Source organism: Somniosus microcephalus, chromosome 5, assembly GCF_052327205.1.
Source record: "Somniosus microcephalus isolate GS21.2 chromosome 5, FLI_Smic_1.0, whole genome shotgun sequence".
NCBI classification, from domain to species: Eukaryota; Metazoa; Chordata; class Chondrichthyes; order Squaliformes; family Somniosidae; genus Somniosus; species Somniosus microcephalus.
Genome location: NC_140991.1, coordinates 116,735,274 through 116,759,803, shown reverse-complemented (window position 1 = coordinate 116,759,803; position 24,530 = coordinate 116,735,274). Strand labels below are relative to the sequence as shown.

Below are 24,530 nucleotides of genomic sequence, written 5' to 3'. Positions count from 1 at the left end.
TGGTACTTGGTAAAATAATGGGACTCAAGGCGAATAAATCCCCTGGACCTGATGGCTTGCATCCTAGGGTCTTGAGGGAAGTAGCGGTAGGGATTGTGGATGCATTGGTAATAATTTTCCAAAACTCACTGGACTCAGCAAAGGTCCCGGCAGATTGGAGAACTGCTAATGTAACACCCTTATTTAAAAAGGGTAGTAGGCAGAAGGCTGGAAACTATAGACCTGTTAGCCTAACATCTGTGGTTGGTAAAATGTTAGAGTCCATTATTAAGGAGACAGTAACGGGACATTTGGATAAACATAATTTAATAGGACAAACTCAGCATGGTTTCATGAAGGGGAAGTCATGTTTGACAAATTTGCTGGAGTTTTTTGAGGAAGTAACATACAGAGTGGATAAAGGGGAACCAGTGGACGTAGTGTATTTAGACTTCCAAAAGGCATTTGACAAGGTGCCACACAAAAGATTATTGCTCAAGATAAAAAATCACGGGATTGTGGGTAATATTCTGGCGTGGGTGGAGGATTGGCTCTCTAACAGAAAGCAGAGAGTTGGGATAAATGGTTCGTTCTCAGATTGGCAACCAGTAACTAGTGGTGTTCCGCAGGGGTCAGTGCTGGGTCCCCAACTCTTTACAATCTATATTAACGATTTGGAGGAGGGGACCGAGTGTAACATATCAAAGTTTGCAGATGATACAAAGATGGGACGGGAAGTAGAGTGAGGAGGACATAAAAAACCTGCAAAGGGACATAGAAGACATGCTAAGTAAGTAGGCAGTGATTTGGCAGATGGAATACAATACTCGAAAGTGTGAGGTTATGCACTTTGGCAGGAAAAATCATAGAGCAAGTTATTATCTTAATGGCAAGAAACTGGAAAGTACTGTAGTACAAAGGGATCTGGGGGTCCTGGTGCACAAAACTCAAAAAGTTAGTATGCAGGTGCAGCAAGTGATCAAGAAGGCCAATGGAATGTTGGCTTTTATTGCTTGGGTGATGGAATATAAAAACAGGGAGGTATTGCTGCAGTTGTACAAGGTATTGGTGAGACCGCACCTGGAATACTACATACAGTTTTGGTGTCCATACTTAAGAAAAGACATACTTGCTCTCGAGTCAGTACAAAGAAGGTTCACTCGGTTAATCCCGGGGATGAGGGGGTGGTCATATGAGGAGAGGTTGAGTAGATTGGGACTCTACTCATTGGAGTTCAGAAGAATGAGAGGCGATCTTATTGAAACATATAAGATTGTGAAGGGGCTTGATCGGGTGGATGCGGTGAGGATGTTCCCAATGATGGGTGAAACTAGAACTAGGGGGCATAATCTTAAAATAAGGGGCTGCTCTTTCAAAACTGAGATGAGGAGAAACTTCTTCACTCAGAGGGTGGTAGGTTTGTGGAATTTGCTGCCCCAGAAAGCTGTGGAAGCTACATCATTAAATAAATTTAAAACAGAAATAGATAGTTTCCTAGAAGTAAAGGGAATTAAGGGTTACGGGGAGCGGGCAGGAAATTGGACATGAGTCTGGGTTCGGAATGGTCATGGCCCTGTGGGTAGTGGAGTGGGCCCAGGGGCCGTGTAGCCTGGTTCTGCTCCTACTGTGTTCTAATTCTGTGTTAGATTTCAGGAGATGGTTTTATTCCTGTTCCTGGCTGGGTGGAGATCGCCTTTACAGAAGGTAAGTACTGTAGAAAATATAGGGACAGAGTGATCTCCTGGAAGAATTTCGATCGCCTAGATGGGTCGGAGAGGAATTTCCCAGATTTTTTTCTCCCAAATTGGCCATTGGGTCTTTATCTGGTTTTTCACCTCTCCCGGGAGATCACATGGGTTCGGGTGGATGCAGAGTGATAGAAGATTTGAGGTTAGGATCAGATCAGCCATGATCTTATTGAATGGCGGAGCAGGCTCGAGGGGCCGATTGGCCTACTCCTGCTCCTATTTCTTATGTTCTTATGTTCATTCAGATTTACAGCATCCTCTCACAGAGGGAAGAGGAAGTCACAGAAGAGGAGAAAACAGAAGAGGTGGAAACAGACGGAAGGATGCGTCCCAGACAGCCTCTTTGTGCCGGGATATCCGGGATGGAATCATCTGCTGCGGTCCCAGTGACCACAACCCCAATTCTCCTTTCAACATTAGTCCCACACCTTCCCTTCCCTCTGTTACTGACTATCACAACGTCCTATTGGCCATGATGCTGAAATAAAAGCCACCACAAAGCAAACTTTCCAATCCAACTTTATACATCTTTCCATCAAATATAACATCAAGAAATCAACTCATTACCCTCATGCATTCTCTTAGTGAGTGTCTTGTGTGTGTCTTTGCCTATCCTACTGATGTCACACAGTGGCTGCAGCATGGCTGGTGGAAGGTTGCTGTCTTTCAGTGGGGGACACTGGAAATGTCCTTGCTGGTTGACCTTGAGGAGCTGGTGGCTGGGAGTGTCAAATCAATCATCTTCTTGTTCTTCTTCACTCTCCTCTCCCTCTTCTTGGTCACCCACTGGCTGGGCAGGCTGCATTTCTTGGGTGTGTGAAATGAGGAAGACACAAGGGTGGAGTTAGGGTGACGTGAGGGTGGGAAAGCCTGACGTGCATGCCAGTAGAAGGATAACGTATAAGGATATCAGCATCTTTTATTGTTTCAGCCCCGCCACTGGCCAAGGGCTCAGCCGTGGCCCTGCCAAGAATGGCCTGCATTGTCTCCTCCAAGGGGGTGAGGTGAGGCTAGGAATGGGAGATGTGCCTCATGATTGATGCAGATTGTTGGTAGGTGAGTGATTGAGGGTGGGGGTCGAGCATTGAGCGGTGTGTGAGGCTAGTGGTGCAGTTGGTAGGAGATGGCTTTTGAAGATTCATTCACTGACCTTGACCACTGGCCTGAGGTCATGAAGCTTCTTTGGGCACTGGAGCCAGATGGTGGGGGCAACACTGCTGGCAGTGGCGGCCTCGGTGTTGTAGTCATTCTTTCTGGAGGGCCCCCTGGCCCCTGTGTGTAGAGAACCTGTCTTGCAGTGTTGACCCTCTGCACAATGCTGGAGTGCTGCGTGCGAGACCCTGGGTGCCCCTTCCCTGGCATTTGTATTAGTGCTGATGCAGTTTTCCCATTTTTGGAGGTTAGGAAGGGAATTCAGCTTTAAGACTGAATATTCACCTTTGGGACTTCTTTTTAATGTTAATTTTTCTTTTGAAAGGCAGAAAGGGCTAAAAACTGCATTATTTCACTGCATTTTTTAAAATATTCATTCCTGGGATGAGGGCATTGCTGGCAAGGCCAGCATTTATTGCCCATCCCTAATTGCCCTTGAGAAGGTGGTGGTGAGCTGCCTTCTTGAACTGCTGCAGTCCGTGTGGTGAAGGTACTCCCACTGTGATGTTAGGGAGGGAGTTCCAGGATTTTGACCCAGCAACGATGAAGGTAACAACAATATATTTCCAAGTCAGGATGGTGTGTAACTTGGAGGGGAACTTGGAGGTGATGGTGTTCCCATGCGCCTGCTGCCCTTGTCCTTCTAAGTGGTAGAGGCCGCGGGTTTGGGAGGTGCTGTCGAAGAAACCTTGGCGAGTTGCTGCAGTGCTGCCATCCACTGATGAAATTGTGGGAACATGCGGTTTCAAATCATGCTTTTCTTTAAGTTGTGCAACTTCTTTCTAAACTCCAGACAGGTCATCGGTGTCTTAAGAACATAATAACATAAGAAATAGGAGCAGGAGTAGGCCATTCATCCCCTCTAGCCTGCTCCGCCATTCAATAAGATCATAGCTGATCTCCTACCTCAACTCCATCTTCCTGCACTATCCCCATATCCCTTGATTCCCTTAATATCCAAATATCTATCGATCTCTGTCTTGAATATACTGAAGGGCTGAGCATCCACGGCCCTCTGGTGTGGTGAGTTCCAAAGATTCACCACCCTCTGAGTGAAGACATTTCTCCTCTTCTCAGTCCTAAATGGCCGACCCCTTATTCTGAGACTGTGACCTTTAGTTCTAGACTCCCCAGCCACGGGAAATGTCCTCCCTGCATCTACCCTGTCAAGACCTGTAAGAATTTTATATGTTTGAATTAGATCACCTCTCACTCTTAAAAGTTGATCTTGCTGCTGGCAGAGAATGGTTTTGATCCATTGACCTCTGGGCTATGGGCCCAGCATGCTTCTGCTGTGCCACTCTGCTCAAAACTCTTGATACCTTGTTCACTCTCCCACTGCCATTCTTGTTGCCTCCTTCCCATATTGTGGAAGCCATCTACTCCAATTAAAATCGTCTCACATCTCTCCACAGCACAACTTTTGCTCGTCAGTACAATAGGATTTTCCAATTTCCAATTCTCCCTCAAAATTGCACATTTCATAGCTGGACTGATGAATTTTGCAACATTTGTACCAATTTAGTGGCTCATCAGCTGCTTGATAAATGTTAAAGGATTATTATTTCAGGTGCTATTTTTTCAGCAAAATCACATCATTGGAAAAGACTGTGTGTTCCCACAATTCATTAGTGGGTTGTAAATTGTGATCAAGAATAGGCAATACTATTGCTTTTTTTGAACAATGAGAAGTATGACCCCGAGTTCTCCACTTTACACATAGACTGCACGTGAGGCAGTGTAACATTTATTTTATGGTATAGAATGGACGCTGCACATCAGGCAGCATGCAATAAATCCAGTGGTTGTTTACGTGACAGCCATCACGATTGGTGAGCAAACTAAAAACTGCCTGCATGATCACTACTTCAGCTCCTTTTGTATGAAGCTGAAAAGGCGTGAGTGTCTGTGCATGCCTGGACTTTACTCACCATGTAAATATTTGTCCAAGCTCAGTGTAAGATGATGGTAAAGGCATTTTCTTTTATCAGAAATTCTTGTTTTTGAAAATATACTGCAAGTACTTACTGTATCAAAATAAGTTATTGTGTACAAGTAATATTTTCACCTTTTGTTTCTTTTCATCAGTTGTTATATGTCCTTTTCCAGTTTCTTCCATTCAGCCTTGTGAAAGGAACGCAGACAATGCATCTGCCATGCCAACAAAGGACTAGCAGGGAATTGGCACTTCAGGAATATATATTTTTCAATTTTATAACTTAATTTTTTCCCTAAACATATGGGAGGTCTCTGCTCAGATTTATAAAGCACCTGGACCAATTCATTCTGCTAAGAAGATTTCATAAAAGCCAGCGAGTGGAGAGTGGAATATCATTGCAGCTCCAATTTCACTCTTCAGTTACCACTTCTCCTTCTACCTGGTGGTCTTTTGGACTCTAAACTGTAAACCAATAAACCCACTATAGTACAATGAATCGTCTAAACACTCAGCAGCTGCCTCAGCATAATAGCTTTGAGGCCTAACTTTTCTGCTTTTGTCTCTTTGCGCCGATACTGTGGCTCCTGTTCTGATTTTCCAGCCTGAATGCTTAGCCATGGATTCAACACTTCCCCTTTAAATACATTTCATGATATTAATTCAACCTCTGACATGTTGTTCTTTAATCTTCAAGTTTGCCCTCACAGGCTCACTCTTCTGTTAATTTTAGATTTAGCTTGGAACTTCTTTTTTAAAAAGGTGAATTTTGTGCTCAAGTTGTGCAAATGGAATAGTTTCCCATTTTTTTGTGTTCAATCCACTATCAAGTGCTCTCTGGTCACGTACAGCACCGGGGATACAGCAAATTCCAAGTAGTTGGTGATTCTCTACAGTACAGCAGAAGCAAAAGTCAACATTAACCCATAAATCACTGCCTCCAAAGTTGCTCTGTGCATTCTATTTGATAGATTTCCCATGAGAAAATCTAATAGTAAACAAAATAAAATTCACCAGAGTATGTAGATATGCTAATATTTCTTATTAAAATTGTGGCTGCTGTCCAACACACAGAGCAAAGATTTTTTTTAAAGTTGCAAAATTAAGAAATTTAATAGTTGAAAATAAATTAGACGGAACTTAAAGAGTCCCAATTCCAGTCTTAGCATCTCTTACAATTGCTCAGACTGCTGCCATAAAGGCTTTGGGTATCTCATCCTACTTAGATAAGCTTGAAGATTGCACGAAGATAGCTATTGATATGGGCTTCGCTAATCTCAATGCTATTATTGGGTCTGATGTCCCACAGATCAATGGGTCTGTTGAGACAGTGCCCAGTAGCAGGGAATGGCCACAGGTGATGCTGCCGGCCGCGATCTTCGGGAGCGCCCCCTGATTTACCGCCGGACGCTATGTCAGACAGGGTCAGGGTGGCGTACTTGCGGCTGGGGAGGCGCAAATTAAAGGCGAGGTGCGGGGTGGCCATTTTTGTTGTTGGCCGCCTGCCAGCACCTGCCTGCGCTCCCGTCCCCGGCCTCCTGAACCGCCCCCCCTGCGGAGTGCTGGCTGTGCTCTAAGAGCCCAGCACTTCTCTTGGGTGCCGGGCTCTTTTGCCTGTACTCCCGCTCCCCGGGGCCCAGCTGGGCCCCAGATCGCGCTGCACAAGGCCCCTCCCCTCGCAGCGCCCCAAGAGAGAGGTGGGGCACCTCCAGTAGCACCCCGCTTCCCTTTGGGGTGCAACCGACTAATTTCCGGCGTGGGGGCGCTAATTTTTCCGGGGCGCTAATTTTAGCGCCCTGGCGAAGTTAGCGCCCCAAACGGGGTTATACTGAATTTCTCCCCCCAGGAGTCATATACCATTCTTATGGATGAGATCTTTAGTTAAATGCCACATATACCCAATAAAGTAACAGTCTTCTCCATTATGCACAATACAGTGGCCCAATACACCTTCAGAAACATTGCCCTCTGCACTACATCAATTACCATGAACTGCCAATCCTTTGGCGTAATTATACTTTAGAATACAACAGAAAAGAACTCTCTGGGCACAGTTGAAATAAGTATGTTTTTGTCCTCAGGATGTGGGTGACACTGGCGACACTTATTGCCCATCCCTAGTTGCTCGGAGAAGATGGTGGTTGGCCCTCGTCTTGAATCCTTATTGAGATGGTGCTTCCACGATGATGCAACCCATATTTAATTCCCTAAATGTGATGAGTGTATGTAGCTAGTGTTTATTTGTCCTGGTGCTTCCCCTTGGTGACTATGTATGTGTTGTGTATCCTAATCTTGTGCACCTTCTAGGTGCGGGCCCACTGGCAGAAGTAAATGAGGTAGGTGGCCGCTGAATGTTAGTGTGAACCTCCTGGAATTAAATGGTCCTGCATCTCCTTGTCTTGGCCCTGCCACAGTTGACACAATGTCCCTTGCTGGTCCTGGAACATCTCTTATCATTTCATGGGAAGGGGCCTGAGGAGCCAGATGTGGCATCACCCTGAGAGGAAGCAGCCGCATCCATACCTAATCCAGCCATGCTTCTACTGCTGGCAGTGCCTTGGCGTGTCCAGTAATAGACCTGTGGCCAGTAATAAGGCCAATGAAGTCCTATAAAAAGAAAAAAGAAAAAAGAAAAAAACATTTGCATTTATATAGCTCCTTTCATGACCTCAGGAAGTCTCAGTGCTTTACAGACAATTAAGTATTTTTGAAGTGTAGTCACTGTTGTCATGTAGGAAACATAGTAGCCAATTTTGCATAAGGTCTCACAAACAGCAATGAGCTAAATGACCAGATAATCTGTTTTAGTAATGTTGGTTGAGGGATAAATATTGGCCGGGGGGGGGGGCGGGGGAGGTGGGGGGAGGAAGCTACCCTGCTCTTCTTCAAATAGCACCATGGCCTTGGTTTAACGTCTCAACTGAAAGATGCACCTCTAACAGTGCGATGCTCCTTCACTACTGCACTGCAGTGTCAGCCTGGATTATGTGCTCAAGTCTCTGGAGTGGGACTTGAACCCTCGATCTTCTGACTCAGAGGCGAGAATAATACCACTGAGCCTTGGCTAGAAGCTAATGCCATGGTTCTCTCCATCTGATCCCCTCGCTAGTCGAAGCTGGACAAGGGAACCTGTTATAGATTGGAACTCAAAGCCTATATGGCTGCAATCTGTGCATTCATGAGATATACTCTGACTGGGTTTAGGAATTCTGTCACAAGCAGCACCTCTGGATTTGCCACACATTCCATGGTTGACTGTTCTGTTAAATGGTCACACATGACCGCACAGATGTGGTTAGTGGACTCCTCCGTGGTTTTCACCAGACTGTGCACAGTGCTTGCCACATTCTCTAATTGCTGCAAAGAACACTGGTTATCAGTTAACATCCTTCTTTTAAATGCAGGCCCAGCGAGGGCTGAATCCCAGTGATGCCCACTGAGCTCTGCAGCGATGAAGGACACAAGCTGACTCTTTGGCCAACAGGTTCCTACTTTTCCACTGTGACCAATGCCTGCTTCTGCTCATTCATGCTCTGTATATCACCCAGTGCAATGCACACTCCTTAAATTGCTATCTAAATTCCCTGCAATGGTTTTACTTGTGCTGGTACTTTCTATGGAAGGAGTGAATGATGCAGGTTGCAGTCAGGTGCCAGCTTTGAGTGCCACTCAGATCTGGTTCTTGGGGTTCAGTTATGGAAACAAAAGAGGAGCATATGTTAGAATGCTGGCTATAAAACACCCCTTCAAATGAAGCTGACGAAAGTAGAGTTTGTGTCATGGTGTTGTGCTGGAAAGCATGCATATGTCTGAATGAGGTGAGCGCAGAATAAGGAAGAGGAAGGTAATAGGAACATGGGAACAGGAGTGGGTAATTCAGCCCCTCAAGCCTGTTCTGCCATTCAATGAGGTCATGACTGATCTGTATCCTAACTCCATCCAGCAGCCTTGGCTCCATATCCCTTTATACCCTTGGCTAGCAAAAATCTATCGATCACAGATTTAAAATTATTAATTGAGCTAGCATCTACTGCTTTTTGTGGGAGAGAGTTCCACAATTCTACCACCTTTTGCGTGAAGTAGTGTTTCCTAACTTCTCTTCTGAATGGCGCAGCTTTAATATTAAGGTTAGGTCCCTTTGTCCTAGACTCCCCCAGCAGCAGAAAAAGCTTCTCTCTATCTACCCTGTCAATTCCTTTCAAAATCCTAAAAATCTCAATCAAATCACCTCTTAATCTTCTATATTCCAGGGAATACAAGCCTAATTCATGCAATCTCTCCTCATAATTTAACCCTTGGAGCCCTGTTATCATTCTGGTCAATCTGCATTGCAATCCTTCCAAGGCCAATATATGCTTTCTAAGGTGTGGTGCCCATAACTGTGCACCATACTCCAGATGTGGTCTAACCAGTGCTTTGTATAGCTGTAGCAAAACTGCCTCCCCTTTATATTCTAGCCCTCTACAATATTAGTCTTTTTGATTAATTTTTGTACCTGGCCACTACATTTAAGTGATCTGTGTACATGGACCCATAAATCTCTTTGAATCTCTACTGTTCCTAGCTTTTCACCATTTAAAAAAGTACTTGGATCTATCCTTTTTATGTCCAAAATGGATGCCCTCACATTTACCTCAGTTGAAATCCATCTGCCACAGTTTTGCCCACTCACTTAATCTATCAATGTCTCTTTGTAATTTTATGTTCCCAACTACACTGCTTACTCTGCCACCAATCTATGCGTCATTGGCAAACTTGGCTATATGGCTCTGTATTATGTTATCTAAGTCATTAATAAATAGAGTGAATAGTTGAGGCCCAGTGTTGGGACACCATGGGGTGATTTTAACTCAGGTGCGGGATGGTGTTGTGTTATCCGAATTTCGTGTTTCCCACACGAATCTAAATGGATGTGGGATTGATGCAATTTTAACTCAATTGGCCAATTGATTTCCAACGTGTGGGAAGCCTTTGCAAATGGGTTTTTCATGACTGAAAGTCCCCTCCGATAACGTCATCATTGCTGCTGCATTTAAGGTCCACAGCAAGCCTTGCTTCTTCTGCAGACTGCCAAGCTTATTGACTGTGCAGTGTGAGGGAGCTGCAGCAAATATGACAAGCGGGAGGGCCAGATCAGCTCCTTGCTTTGACGAGGTGGCACTGCAGGCATTAGTGGATGGGGCTAGGGCCAACAGGGAGGAGCTCTTCCCTTCATCAGGGAGGAAGAGGCCTCCCACTCAGACCAAGGCAGTGTGGATGCAGGTGGCTGAGGAGGTCAGCTCCTTGGAAGTCACCCACAGAACCTGGATACAGTGCAGGAAAAGATTTCATGCCCTTCAGCGCACTGGAAAAGTGAGTATGAATTTCCCATCACCCTCAACCTGATCCCCATTGCCTTTCCTCACCAGCACTCAGCTTTAGCAATCTCTTCCTCCACATCCCACTTGACACTGACATCCATGCACCCTTACCCATTCCATCTCTCTCTATGCTCACATTCACATAACTATTCGACCATGCAGCCCTCACACTCCCTATCACTGTGATGCTTTGAACACAACTGACAACACACAGGGAGGGCCCTTGGTCTTGCAACCTCACTCCATCTTTGTCTCCTTCTAAGCATCTATGCTATGCAATCTCTACACTCACTCCTTCATTCTCACTCAACCTCCACTTGTCTCCCTCATTGCAGGAAAAGAGAGCTCACAACAAAAGAGAGTGAGCCAGGACAGGAGGAGGGACAGCCTCAATAGCCCACCTGACCCCCTGGGAGGAGGCCGTCCTGGAAATTATGGGAATAGAGGATGATTTGCGCGTGGGGGACAGACAGATGGGTGTAACATAGCAAGCTGGTGACAGAAAAGTTTCCCATCTCTCTCTTTGACATTGCATGAGTCACTGATAATGATTGTGAAGCTGTAACAGATGGACTTATGAGCATCTGCAAAAAGCTATGTGCATGTAGCCTTTGCATCACATCTCTGACTCTTTCCTTTACTCCCCCACAGGACCATCACAAGCATCCGTCCGCCCTAGCCAGAAAGAAGAGGCTGAGCAGCCAGACTCCTCAGAGGAAGCTGCAACCTCTGAGGGCGCAGCATCACCAGAATTCAGCGTACCCAGCACCAGCGCAGACACTCACACCTCGGTGGGACTTTCGGGACATAGAGTAGTGTTGTCACCTGGTGTACCACAGCTCACAATTGAGCATCAGCAGATTGTGGAGACAGGGACAGCAGTGGAGAGGCCTAGTCGGAGGGCGCAGGGTTCTGCCAGCTCGGCTCAGCAGCATGTCGACCCTTTGCCCCTGGGTCCATCCATAAAATTAGAGGTGATGGAACTCCAGGCACAGATGCAGGAGTCTCTGGCAGGTTTTGTCTCTAGGGTCGCTGCGAGTGTGGAGTGAATGGAGGAGCCCATAGCAAACATGAGCAGAGCCTTTGTGGAGTCATTGGCGCATGAATGCATCACCACGGAAAGGATGGCTACCTCTGTGGTAAGGCTGGCTACCATAGAGGAGAGGATGGCTATGGCCATGGAGGAGCTTAGTCGCCAGGGTATGGAAAACATGGTCATTGTTCAGAATAGAATGACATCTCTTGAGGACCGATGGGCATCTATTGAACAGAGAAACCAGACCTTCATGGTAGTCCTTCTGAGTAGGACTGCCATTGCAGATATGGGTCCCCATGGCCCCCCGATGTGCAGCAAGGTGCTCTCCAGCCACTTCCAGGCGCTGGCCCCTTCTGGCCTGTGCAGTTTCAGGTGGGTGAGCAGCAGCCTGGCGCTCCTGCTGCTGCTGCTGTTGCTGGTGCTGCTGTTGTTCCTGGTTCTGCTGCTGCCATGGCTGGTGCTCGAGCTCCTCTAATGCCCAGATGGGAAGGAAATAAATGGCTCCTATGCTTCTGGTATATGCCTCCATTGAGGAAGCGCTGAGTGAAGGTGGCGAGAGGGGTTTCCCAGGAGGTCACACTGGAGATGGGTGTGAGGCTCCAACCTTCCACAGGTGTGGTTAAGCCTTCTAAAAGTTGCCCCAGACCTGAGACCACTAAGTCCTCTGCCACCTGCAAATGATGGCTGATCAAATCTCCTCTTTAATGGTTGACCTGCAGTTGATAGTCAGCAATCCAATAGTGCTCCCGACAGGTTTCACATTCATGTTTCCCAGCAGGCGTGTTTCATGTGGGAAAAGGGTTAAATTTGCAAGGGCCTTTCAAAATAGGATTATAGAGGCCATTTAGTGGTTGTTAAGGGCCTGAACGACCAGTCCCGCCTGTTGGATGCGGGACGGAGTCGGGACCATCAGACACGACTGAGTTAAAATTACTCGGAATTGGGGACCAGGCCGGTGGGGGGGGGGGGGGTGGGGTGGAGTGGGGGGAGAGAAGAGAGAGAGAGTGAGAGAGAGAGAGAGAGAGTTTTCGCGATTTTAACCCTCCGCACGCCTCCAAGCCCGCCTCCACGGCTCAATGAAAATCGAGCCCCATAAGTCAAGTCCTTCCAATTTGAGTACATATCAATTAACCCTACTCTCTGTAACAAATTAAGGATAGTATTAGATCCAAAGAGGAGTCATATAATGTTGCCAGAAAAAGTAGCAAGCTTGAGGATTGGGAGCAGTTTAGAGTTCAGCAAAAAAAGACCAAGAGATTGATCGAGGGGAAAAATAGAGTATGAGAGTAAACTAGCAAGGAACATAAAAGTGGACTGTAAAAGCTTCTACAAGTATGTAAAAAGAAAAAGATTAGTGAAGACAGTCAGAAGCAGGAGAATTTATAATGGGGAACAAGGAAATGGCAGAGCAATTAAACACTTTGGTTCTGTCTTCACGGAAGAGGACACAAATTGTGAGGAATGGAACTAGGTGAACCCAACTGCAGGAAGGCAAACTGAGGCAGAGGTTAGGTTGCAAAAACAAAGATAGACTTTACTTGAAATAAACAAAATAACAACAGCACAGATACAGGCTAGCAGGCCGGCAAGAGGAATCACAAGGCAGTGAAACTCAAGACTGAGCAATGAACATAAACTAAGCACCACTTAAATAGTAGGCATATAACCATGCACAGGTGAGTACAATTAAGAATAAAGAAGGAAACAATTAAGAGTTCATGGTGCCCTCTGGTGGCGAGGCGAGGCAGAACCTGGGTCATTCCTGACACAAATAACTTCCCAGAAATGCGAGGGAACCAAGAGTCTAGTGAGAAGGAGGAATTAAAGGAAAATAGTATTAGTAAAAAGATAGTGCTGGAGAAATTAATGGGACTGAAAGCTGATAAATTCCCAGGGCCTGATAATCTGCATCCCAGAGTACTAAAAGAGGTAGCCATGGAAATAGTGGATGCATTGGTTGTCACCTTCCAAAATTCTATAGATTATGGAACAGTTCCGGCAGATTGGAGGGTGGCAAATGTAACCCCACTATTTGAAAAAGGAGGGAGAGAGAAAACCGGGAACTACAGACCGGTTAGCCTAACATCAGTGGTAGGGAAAATGCTAGAGTCTATTATAAAGGATGTGATAACAGGACACTTAGAAAATATCAACGGGATTAGACAAAGTCAACATGGATTTATGAAAGGGAAATCATGTTTGACAAACCTACTGGAGTTTTTTGAGGATGTAACTGGTGGAATAGATAAGGGAGAACCAGTGGATGTGGTGTATTTGGATTTTCAGAAGGCCTTTGATAAAGTACCACATAAGAGGTTAGTGTGCAAAATTACAGCACATGGGATTGGAGGTAATATACTGGCATAGATTGAAAATTGGTTAATAGACAGGAAACGGAGAGTAGGAATAAATGGGTCTTTTTCGGGGTGGCAGGCGGTGACTAGTGGGGTACCACAGGGATCAGTGCTTGGGCCCCAGCTATTCACAATATATATCAATGATTTGGATGAGGGAACCAAATGTAATATTTCCAAGTTTGCTGACGACACAAAACTAGGTGGAATTGTGAATTGTGAGGAGGATGCAAAGAGGCTTCAAAGCGATTTAGACAAGTTGAGTGAGTGGGCAAATACATGGCAGATGCAGTATAACGTAGATAAATGTGAAGTTATCCACTTCGGTAGGAAAAACAGAAAGGTAGAGTATTATTTAAATGTAAGAAATCACACAACACCAGGTTATAGTCCAACAGCTTTATTTGAAATCACAAGCTTTCGGAGCGCTGCTCCTTCTTCAGGTGAAGTGGAGAAATGCATAAAGACACAGCTTATATAGTTAGAGAATCATGTCAGATGTTTACAGGTAACCTTTCCAACTGCCATTTATCACACCTCGGCAGAGAGATAATCACAGCAGTCAAAGGTGTGAATGGTGTCCAAACAGGTCAGTCAGGGAAACATTACATCAAAGAACAATGAGGTGGGGTCACAAGGGGTCAAATATTGCAGATGCTGGGGTCTGTATGAAAAACAAAAAAACAGACAAAAAACATTTTTTTTGGCTGGAAATCACAGCAGGTCCAGCCGCATCTGTGTAGAGAGAACAAGCCAATGTCGACTCGAGTCTGGATGACCCTGCATCAGGTGGGGTTACATGTAGCGTGACATGAACCCAAGATCTCGGTTAAGGCCGTCCTCATGGGTGCGGAACTTGGCTATCAGTTTCTGCTCGACGATTTTGCGTTGTCGTGTGTCTCGAAGGCCACCTTGGAGAATGCTTACCCGAAGATCGGAGGCTGAATGTCCTTGACTGCTGAAGTGTTCCCCGACTGGGAGGGAACACTCCTGCCTGGTGATTGTTGCGCGGTGTCCGTTCATCCGTTGTCGCAGTGTCTGCATGGTCTCGCCGATGTACCATGCTCCGGGGCATCCTTTCCTGCAATGTATGAGGTAGACAACGTTGGCCGAGTCACATGAGTATGTACCATGTACCTGGTGTGATAAATGGCAGTTGGAAAGGTTACCTGTAAACATCTGACATGATTCTCTGACTATATAAGCTGTGTCTTTATGCATTTCTCCACTTCACCTGAAGAAGGAGCAGCGCTCCGAAAGCTTGTGATTTCAAATAAAGCTGTTGGACTATAACCTGGTGTTGTGTGATTTCTTACATTTGTCCACCCCAGTCCAACTCCGGCATCTCCACACCATTATTTAAATGGTGATAGATTGGGAAATGCTGATGTACAAAGGGACCTGGGTGTCCTTGTACACCAGTCACTGAAAGTAAACATGCAGGTGCAGCAAGCAGTTAGGAAGGCAAATGGTATGTTGGCCTTCATTGCAATAGGATTTGAGTACAGGAGCAAGGGTGTCTTACTACAGTTGTACAGGCCTTGGTGAGACCACACCTGGAGTACTGTGTGCAGTTTTGGTCTCCTTACCTAAGAAAGGATATACTTGCCATAGAGGGAGTGCAGCGGAGATTCACCAGACTGATTCCTGGGATGGCAGGACTGTCATATGAGGAGAGATTGGGTCAACTAGGCCTGTATTCACTAGAGTTTAGAAGAAAGAGAGGGGATCTCATTGAAACGTATAACAGTCTGACAGGGCTAGACAGACTGGATGCAGGGAGGATGTTTCCCCTGACTGGGGGGTCTAGAATGAGGGGTCACAGTCTCAGGATACGGGGTAGGACATTTAGGACTGAGATGAGGAGAAATTTCTTCACTCAGAGGGTGGTGAACCTGTGGAATTCTCTACCACAGAAGGCTGTGGAGGCCAAGTCACTGAATATATTTAAGAAGGAGATAGATAGATTTCTGGACACAAAAGGCATCAAGGGGTATGGGGAGAGAGCGGGAATATGGTATTGAGATAGAGGATCAGCCATGATCATATTGAATGGTGGAGCAGGCTCGAAGGGCCGAATGGCCTATTCCTGCTCCTATTTTTCTATCTTTCTATGTCTTCTAGCATCTAACCGATCTCCTAACCAGGTCAATAATTTGCCTTCAATTCCATGAGCTTTAATTTTAGCTAACAGCCTCTTATGTAGAACCTTATCGAATGCCTTCTGAAAGTCCATATAAACAATCTCCATAGACATTTCCGTGTCTACTACTTTAGTTACTTCATCAAAAAATTCAATTAGGTTCATTAGACATGACCTACCCTTTACAAATCCATGTTGGCTCTTTCTAATCAGCTCAAATTTCTCAGTCACTCTGCTTAATTATAGATTCCAATAACTTTCCCACAACAGATATTAGACTAACAGGTTTATAATTTCCTAGTTTACCTCTCTCACCTTTTTTAAATAATTGAGTACATTTGCAATTTTTCAATCTAAAGGGACAATTCCAGAATTATGAGAGCTTTTAAAGATTGGGTATACAGGGCATAATTTCAAAGTTTGCAGATGACTCGAAATGTAACACACAGTGAAGAGGACAGTAACAGACTTCAGGAGGACATGGACAGACTGGTGAAATGGGCCAACACATGGGGGGTGATTTTCTCAATGGGAAGCTTTTGGAGGCGGGTCTCCCACGTTAGGTTTCAGTCCTGCCTCCATCAGCTTCTGGCCAAAAGTTGCTAAGAAAGGGGCCCTGATTTTGGACAAGTTATTAAAAAGGGTACCCAAAAGAAAATGGCTTCTGAAACCTCGTGACAGAAGCCTGCAGGATTTTAAAAAGCAAGGCCCTGCAAAAGCAGGCCCATTCAAAGCTTTGAAAAGAAACCTGACATGCATGGACCTGTGAAAGACTTTGGGGGAGAAATTGAGTATAGCTCCGTTTGGGGCGCCAGCCTCGCCAGGGCGCTAAAAGTAGCGCCCCGGAAACATTCACGCCCCCGCACCAGAAATTGAGTTGTTGTGCCCTAAAGGGAAGCGCGGTGCTACTGGAGGCACCTCGCATCCCTCTTGGGGCGCTGCGAGTGAATACCATGGCGCTACGTGCCGCAGCGCCACACGCTGCGGCACATCGCGCTGCGGTATTGCAGGCCTTCCTCCCCTTCTTAAAGGAGAGGGGCCTTGTGCAGCGCGATCTGGGGCCCAGCTGGGCTCCCAAGGATCGGGAGTGCAGGCAAAAGAGCCCAGCACCGAGGAGAAGTGCCGGGCTCTTGGAGTGCAGCCGGCACTCTGTGGGGGGGGGGGTGGTTCAGGAGGCTGGGGACGGGAGCGCAGGCAGGTGCTGGCAGGTGGCCAACAACAAAAATGGTCGCCCCGCACCTCGCCTTTAATTTGCGCCTCCCCGGCCGCAGGTAGGCCCCCCTGAACCGGTCAGACATAGCGTCCGGCGGTAAATCAGGGGGCGCTGCCAAATATCGTAGCTAGGGCATCAGCGGGGCGCTGCACACACCGATGACATCATCGGCAGCGGCGCAGCGCTAACGGTTAGCGCCACCACTAACGTCCCGTGGAATTTAGCGGGAGGCGTAGGCAGTGCCGCGCCCGGGCGCCAGTTGGCTTGCGACCCACTTAGCGCCCTCATAAGGCGCTAACGGGTGGCGCAACCTACTGAATTTCTCCCCCTTTGTCATTTCTAAAGCCAGATAGCTAGATAAACACAGAATATGCATTCTTCATCTTGGAACAGATCAACTCAGGATAGACCTAATCTTGAGGGCATTAACCTTTTGCATAAATAATCGGTTACAGCTCAAAGTAGCTACCAAGCCAGGAAAACACCGATTAAACTTCATAAATGACAAACAGCCAGGATATTGAAGCCATTAAGCAAGGAGACAACCGCCCCAAAAGCAGTTAAGGTGAATGACTGTAATTGTTGTGTATGTGCCTTTAAGAGAAGAACTGATTCTATACTGCAGTACCGGCAGTGACCACCCCTGTATATAAAGCCATAGCAGGCTTCTGTATTTCAGTCTTGAATTACTCTCTGTTCAGTAAATACCTGTTTTATTGTTCTCCTGCAGTCTGAGTATTATTGATCCTCGGACACTACACTGGCGACGGATAGGTTTGAACTCACCTGCAGTACTGCATCACTTCACGGGGAGCTTTTGCCTGAAGAGAAGCTTCTTGGAGGTCGAAGTCAGAACGGCGGGCGTCGACCGTGGGCAACCGCCCAGGGATCCATTGGAGAGTTGCAGGGGAGGCTGTGGAGAGTTGGGCCTGGCTCCCCAGTTGAGGTGTTCCAGCAAGTCATGCTGGTAGCAGGTAGTGCGCTGACCCTTCCGGACTGCGGCGGGCTCGGGCTCGATCGAGCAGCTCTGCAAAGGGGCCGTGCAGTGTCGTCGGGAGGAAGAGAGAGAGAGAGGGTGGAGCGCTCAAGAACAGGGCAGCGTGGAGAGGATAGAACGCGGGGAAGGAAAAGGGAGACGCGCCGAAGCCGCGGGTCACTGCCATTACCCTGTAGAACGCTAGGAGCAGCGTGGCAGCAAGGGGAAGAAGGAAAAGCGCGAGAGGCGCCATTTTATTCTATTGGGGAAGAAGGAAAAGCGCGGGAGGCGCCATTTTATTACATTGGGGAAGAAGGAAAAGCGCGGGGAGGCGCCATTTTATTACATTGGGGAAGAAGAAAAAGCGCGGGAGGCGCCATTTTAAATCACTCAAGATGCCGAAGAGTGGCAGTATCACTGCTTTCGACAACGAGGTAGAAGACTGGACCACGTATGTGGAAAGAATTGAAGTGTACTGCAATGCCAATGAGGTGGCCAATGGAAAGAAGGCGTCGGTATTATTAAATTTGATGGGCGCGAGAACGTACGGCCTATTGCGGAATTTAATTACCCCAACTAAACCAATGGAGAAAAGTTTTGAAGAGATTGTTAATATCTTACAGGAGCACCTAAACCCTACACTGCTGCTGATAGCAGAAAGATTCAAGTTCCATAAAAGAAACCAGCACAAAGATGAGAACAATGCTGACTATCTTACGGAATTATGCAAGTTATCGAAGCACTGCCAGTTTGGAGCAGGACTGGCAGACACCTTGCGGGATAAGTTTGTCTGCGGGCTCCAGAGTGAAGGAACCCAGAAACGACTACTTTCGGAAAAGGACCTGACGCTAGAACAGGCTTTCAGCGTGGCAGTATCCTATGAAGCAGCAGCACGGGGAGCTACGGAAATACCACAGAAACCACAGGAATACAGCGCTAATGAAATGGCGTATGGAACAGAAAAGTGCTATCGCTGCGGCAGAACAACCCATGAGCAGAAGGACTGCTGGGTTAAGGACAAAGTATGCAGGCAATGTGGGAAAATGGGACACATAGCAAGAGTCTGCAGGTTGGGAAAGAAAATCAACACTACAAGAACTACTAAGGAAAAGTACAAGAAAGTAAAGAAATTGACAGACAGTAGCTCGGAAGATCAGGAGAGTGATAAGGACTCCGGGAGCAGGAGACTAAGTTGTCTAAAGTTACACAATGTGATCGCAAAGGAGGATCACTGAACCATTTGGGTCACCCTCATGATAGCAGGGTCCCCAGTAAAGATGGAATTGGACACAGGATCAGCCCTAACTGTCATGAATCGACGAGACTATGAGCGGCTATTCTCACACATACCCTTGAAGGACACGTCCATTGTATTGAAGACATACACGGGGCAAAAAGTCTACCCCAGAGGAAAAATAAGGGTGCCAGTTGAATACAACGGCAAGGAAACACAGAAACTGTATCTATATATACTACCAGATGGAGGACCACCATTATTGGGACGTGAATGGATCCGAAAAATACAATTGGATTGGCATTCCATTCAGGCGCTAACTGTGACTGATAAAAAGGATGATGACGCCACACCTGGGCGACTGTCAAAAATTCTAACTGACGCGAAAGAGGTGTTCCAACAAGGACTTGGGACTCTAAAAGGAGTAACGGCAATGATAAAAATCGAAGATAACGCAAACCCAAAATTTTGTAAGGCCAGACCGGTACCTTACGCGATCCGCCCAGCCATTGAAGCAGAGCTGGAGAGTCTGGAGCGTTCGGGTGTGCTGTCCAAGGTGGACTGGAGCGAGTGGGCCACACCCATTGTTCCTGTAATGAAGAAATCATTGAGCAGCACGCCTGGGGAACGGAAGAAGGTTCGCATCTGTGGGGACTTCAAGGTAACTGTGAACCCAGTCCTGCACACAGTACAATATCCACTTCCATGGATAGAAGATATTTTCGCCTAACTATCTGGAGGGAAACGCTTTACAAAGATTGATCTGGCCCAAGCGTATCTACAAATGGAGGTGGAAGAAGCGTCTAGGAAATACCTCACGATAAACACTCACAAAGGCCTTTACCAGTACAATCGACTGGTATTCGGGGTAGCATCAGCCCCGGCTATTTGGCAGAGGGTGATGGAACAAGTCCTGCAAGGGATCCCGGGGACCCAGTGTTATTTGGACGACATCCTGGTTATGGGCGAAAATGAGAGTGAACACCTTGCCAACCTGGAGCAGGTGCTCACGAGATTACAGGAATATGGGCTACGAGCCAACCGCCCCAAATGCGAGTTCTTCAGGAGACAAATCTCGTATTGTGGCCACATGATTGATGAGGAAGGGTTGCATAAGTCGCCGGACAAGATTGAGGCTGTAGTCAAGGCTCCAGCACCGGAATATGTGTCGCAACTGAGGTCGTTCCTCGGGTTGGTGAACTACTACCATAAGTTCTTGACAAATTTATCTACAATTCTGCACCCACTGAATGCCCTACTGCAAACTGGAGTAACATGGATATGGAGTGATGAGTGTAAGCATGCCTTTCAGAAATGTAAATGCCTAATCACTTCAAAAGAAGTATTGGCCCACTACAATCCAACACTACCGATTCAGTTAGCATGTGATGCGTTTCCCTACGGCATCGGAGCGGTGCTGTCACACAAATTCCCTGATGGTTCAGAGAGGCCAATAGCCTTTGCGTCGCGCTCGTTAACCTCAGCCGAGAGTAACTACGCCCAGATTGACAGGAAGGCCCTCAGCCTGGTGTGGGGCGTGAAGAAGTTCAATCACTATCTGCATGGGCAGAAATTCACCCTACTGTCTGATCATCAGCCCCGGTCTCCATTTTTAACCCAAAGAAGGGTGTTCCGGTGATGACGGCACAACGGCTGCAAAGATGGTCACTTTTTCTAGGGGTACATCAGTACGACATAGAGTACAAGGGTACGAAACAGCATGGAAACGCTGATGGGCTGTCGCGCCTACCGTTGCCTACGGTAGAGGAAGCACCTGCAGTGGACCCTGTTGCGATATTCCATGCGACCATAGTCGAATGTCTACCTGATACAAACTCAAGTATAGAGCAGGAAACCCGAAATGACCCGACACTCTCTCGGGTCTATGATTTGACGGTGAAGGGATGGCCAGCACATGGCGACTCACTGTTGCCAGCATTCTCGCCAAGGAGAGAACAGCTGTCAGTGTGCCGGGGGACCTTGATGTGTGGATCCCGAGTGGTAATTCCACCCAAGTTGAGAGATAGAGTGTTCAATGAGCTTCATGAGGGTCATCTGGGAGGGGTAAAAATGAAGAGCCTAGCCAGGGCGTTTGTGTGGTGGCCAGGAATCGATAAAGAAATTGAGGATATGACCAAGAGATGCATAGGATGCCAGAAGGTCCAAAACGCTCGACCACAGGCCCCGCTACATCCATGGGAGTGGCCCTCATCTCCATGGCAACGGGTACACATTGATTTTGCTGGTCCATTTATGGACTCAATGTTCCTAATCGCTGTGGACGCCCATTCGAAATGGCCAGAGGTCATCAAAATGTCCTCCACCGCCACGGAGAAAACTATTGCAGTCCTACGGACCATCTTCGCCAGGAATGGCTTGCCAGAACAGATTTGCTCCGACAATGGGCCACAGTTTGTGTCAGAGGATTTTCGGAGGTTTCTGAGGAATAATGGGGTTAAGCATTGCACATCTGCCCCATATCATCCAGCCACAAATGGATTGGTTGAGAGGTTTGTTCAGACCTTTAAAAAGGCCATAAAGGCAATGCATAATGACGACATACCACTACAACACAAGGTGGATAATTTCTTGTTTGCTTACCGGAATGCAACACATGCAGTCACCAACCAAGCTCCAGCCATAATGTTCTTCAACCGAAGGCTAAGATGTCGCCTGGATTTGCTCAAACCAAACATAAGACGAGATGTTGAGGATAAGCAATTCCAGCACATAAATGAGAAGCCAACCAGGAGCTTCAAGATAGGGCAACCAGTCTTGGCCCACGACTACCGAACAGAAAAATGGCAGCCAAGAACGATATGCACACAGCAGGGACCACTAATGTACACAGTGGACGTTGGAGAGAGCATCGTGAGACGCCATGCTGACCAGATTCTAGAGTCACAGGAACAAGCCAAACCCATACCACGAGCAGGTGCACCTGGCAATCAACCCGAAGTACAGATTGCGTCTACCTCAGAGGCAGTGGTATTGGAAGCTGACGAACCAACCAATGACAATGAGCCAGAATCAACTCCGCCGCAAGAACAGGATACTCGAGAAAGGCGCTATCCAGTCAGGATCAGGAAGCCTCCTCAAAGACTGAACTTATAAATGATTATTTCAGTTGATGTATATAGTACAGAGAAAATTGTAATTGTAATTAGTTATTATTTAGTTGTTAAATGAATGTTATGTACTGTTTATCTAAAAGGGGAGGAATTGGTGTGTATGTGCCTTTAAGAGAAGAACTGATTCTATACTGCAGTACCGGCAGTGACCACCCCTGTATATAAAGCCATAGCAGGCTTCTGTATTTCAGTCTTGAATTACTCTCTGTTCAGTAAATACCTGTTTTATTGTTCTCCTGCAGTCTGAGTATTATTGATCCTCGGACACTACAGTAATCACCTTAGACGAGCCCGTCAAAATTAAACAAAGAACTCGACCTGATTTGGCGCACAGATAAGGGATGAAGAACCTATATAATTGTAGGCCCACCGGTAGCCAAGGTCTCTCTTCTCTTCTCTTCTCGTCCCGCGCTGACACCGAGGACGCCCATCATAACACTGGGGGCCAAACGTGCAGCAGAAGAGGGCCAGCCATCGGGGCATGACAAAGAATAGAGCCAAACAGCAAGATTGAGGTAACAGAACAGTGGGGCAGGCTCGACCGAGGACAACTAGGCTGCAAAAGACCAAGCCGACACCGAAGGCAACCAACCGAGCCCAGCCGCAATGAAACTCGACGACCAAACAACCACAAGAAGAACAAAACCCGAGGTTTCCACTCTACAACCTAAGGTATCCAACAAAAGACTTTACTATCCCTATTTCTACCAAAAGAAAAGGGGACTTACTGGACAAATCCATAACCGCTAACCTTATGGCATCGGCGGACTCAACCCAGTTGAGGGACCTTCGCAGTTCCCAATACTGAGACCACGTGGGGACGGCAGGCCCCAAAGGACACAAAGAGTGAACCCCAAAACCAAAACCGGCTTAATCGACAGGTTTCGAACCGTCAAGGAAACCCCATTGGTGAGCATAAAATCCCTGGCCCCTCTTAGCTCAGTCTAGTTGGGTATTGGGGGTGGGACAAGGGTAGGGGGATTGTTAATGTGATTGTTTCCTCATTGTGCCATGTGTTCCCCATTCCCAACTAAGTGTACTTTTATGTGCTTGTAATCATTCTAGTAATTTCCAGTGTTGTAATCTTATTGTGCCTTGAATAAAAATACGGTTTTCTTGCACCAAACCAGTTGTCTACTCTAATTCTGTATCGCCGCCTGTACCTAAGTCCGGTGTCTAGAACCCAGGGGTGTGGGAGCGATTCGAACCGCTCAGAGACAGTCAGGGGCAGAGCTGACTGGGCACACACCACCCCCTACAGGACAAAAATGGGATAATCCTATTTTCTGCCTGTTAACTACCTGTTAACAGGCAGTTAATAGGCTTTAACCCCTTCCCTCCTCCAAGGAGACGGGACCCGGTGCAGGACGCCAACCCGCTTCCTGGGAAGATGGCATGGAGGCATTTTCCCATTTTCCCAACAGTCCCGCCTCTATACCCACCTCCTCGGGGCTGAGAAAATCGCCCCCATGGCAAATGAAATTTAATGCAGAGAAGTGTGAAGTGATGCATTCTGGAAGGAGGAATGAGGAGAGGCAAAATAAACTGAATTGTACAATTTTAAAGTGGGTGCAGGAACAGCGAGACCTGGTGGTATATGTACACAAGTCTTTGAAGGTGGCAGGACAAGTTGAGAAAGCTGTTAAATAAGACATTTGGGATCCTTGGCTTTATAAACAGAGGCATAGGCCGGAATTTTCTCCAGGGACGCAGGTGGCCTCTGAGGCGGGCGGGAAACCCGGGAGGCCAGGTTTTCCACAGGCCCTGCCGACTTTAACGACAGGGCCTTATTTGCATGAGAGGTCTCTGATTCTTACCTGCAGCCAGCCAGATTGAGAGGCTGGATGGCTGCAGCTGGGTAGGCCTCAGTTGCGAAGGGTTGGTCTGGGGGTGGTGGGGGTTTGGCAGTGGAGGATCGGGGATCACGGGGGGTGGGGGGGTCAGAGGTTCAGCAGTGGAGGATCGGAGATCGTGGGGGATGGGGGTCAGAGGGTCAGCAGTGGAGGATCGGGGATCGTGGGGGTGGGGGGGTCAGAGGGTCAGCAGTGGAGGATCGGTGATCATGGGGGATGGGGGTCAGAGGGTCAGCAGTGGAGAATCAGGGATAGCGGGGGGTGGGGGGTCAGAGGGTCAGCATTGGAGGATTGGGGATCGCGGGGGGTGGGGGGGTCAGAGGGTCAGCAGTGGAGGATTGGGGATAGTGGGGGGTGGGGGTGTCAGAGGGTCAGCAGTGGAGGATCGGGGATAGCGGGGGGTGTGGGTGTCAGA

General features: G+C 47.2%; 1 pseudogene; it reads right to left on the bottom strand.

Annotated features, from left to right (window-relative positions):
- Nucleotides 1-7,273: 7,273 nt before the first annotated feature.
- Nucleotides 7,274-24,530, bottom strand: part of LOC147117268 (uncharacterized) — a 36,484-nt pseudogene continuing 19,227 nt past the window's right edge.